Raw genomic sequence first — 1,520 nt, forward strand, 5'->3', positions numbered from 1 at the left:
TCCAACCCCTTGGCCTGTTGCACATGGCCTCTTGGACAGGAAACCAGAGTGGCTATCATTGCCACTACCCAGGACCTCCGAGCTGGGAAGGTGCAGCCACCACAGGGGCCACCTGTCCTGCCGGCTCAGTGCCAGCCTGCCTTATTCGCCTCGACAAGTGTTCCCTACTGCCTTGGGCTCAGATCCTAGGCTCAAAGGGCTTCTACTCAGGTGGCAGGCGACAGAAGGGACATAGAAAGGGAATTAAGAGCGTGAGGCAGCCTACGGAACACAGGAGGGAAAGATGACGATGCCTCTGGCGTAGGAACAATCAGGATGTTCAGGGAAGGTGGTAGGCAGAGGAGGCCTCGGGGGCAAGGGTGGGACAGGAGAGGAGGAAGGAGGAAGGGAAAGAAGAAACATCCCAAGATGTGTTCACTCAGCCAGGGTCCCCGCCTGCCCGCACAGGGGCCAGGAGCAGCGCCGCAGGTTGGAGAGATAGGAAGGCCAGGCTGCTGAGAGCCTCCCGAGCCCAAGGGAGGTCGGACGGCTGAGAGCGACTGAGCCGGGACTAGATCCCGCATCCGTCAAATTCCAAGCCCCCAGCACGGGGCAAAGGGGCACTTGGGCTTGGGGTAACCCTGCCCGTTCTTCCTCCTAGACCTGGCCCGAGGCTGCTGGGCTATTGCATTGGTGACGCCCCCTGAAATATGTGTCCCACTGTTCACATCCCCGTGTAGCTCCCTCCCCTCGAGTTCAGGCAGGCCCTGGGATGACTCACTTTAACCAAAGTCAGCAGAAATAGTACTTCTGCCAGTTCCAGCCTCAGCTGAGAAGGCCGGGCAGCTTCCACATTTATACTCCTATGGGCCCTGAGCTGCCTTGTAAGAAGCCCCCCTAGCCTGCTGGAGTGACCCCATGGAACAAGAGGGGTCTTGCTGTCCCAGCTAGACACCAGCTGGGTGCAGCTGAGCGAGTGACCAGGATCCAGCCAAGCCCCATGGAACAGGTTTGCTCCCCACTTTCTCCCTGCCAGAATCCTGACCACATTAAATGGCCGTGTCTTTAAGCCCTAAATTCCGGGTGATTTATTCTGTGGCTTGGAAGTAGAGTAGATGACCAAAACACTCTCTGGCAACCCCCGTACGTGCCACTCCAGCAAGCCTCTCTCCACCCGAAGGGCTAGGAATAATAGGGAAGCAAAGGACTAGCCCTAGGAAATGACTGATCAGTGGCCGGAGGGGTGACAAAGGAGGAAGGGAGCAAAGGCTTTTTCTACCCCACTTCCTCTAAAGTGCTGTTGAGGACAGAAGCCTTCCTTGAGCCCCGAACTTGTTTATCATTTTAGGAAAAAAATAAGAACAAAAGGGAAATGAGATGAAATGATGGGGATGGGGGAGGGGCTTCCCTTCCCCTCGAACAAGCAGCTGGAGCTTCAGCTCGGCCAGCAAGGAGGACAGTCTTGGGGGGGAGGGTCCTCGTCAGGCTGCAGAGACCTTGCAGCTGTGCCTGTGAGGAGGAGCGGGCAATGGGCGCCGAGC

This window comes from Pteropus vampyrus, unplaced genomic scaffold (assembly GCF_000151845.1).
Source record: "Pteropus vampyrus isolate Shadow unplaced genomic scaffold, Pvam_2.0 Scaffold126, whole genome shotgun sequence".
Classification (NCBI taxonomy): Eukaryota; Metazoa; Chordata; class Mammalia; order Chiroptera; family Pteropodidae; genus Pteropus; species Pteropus vampyrus.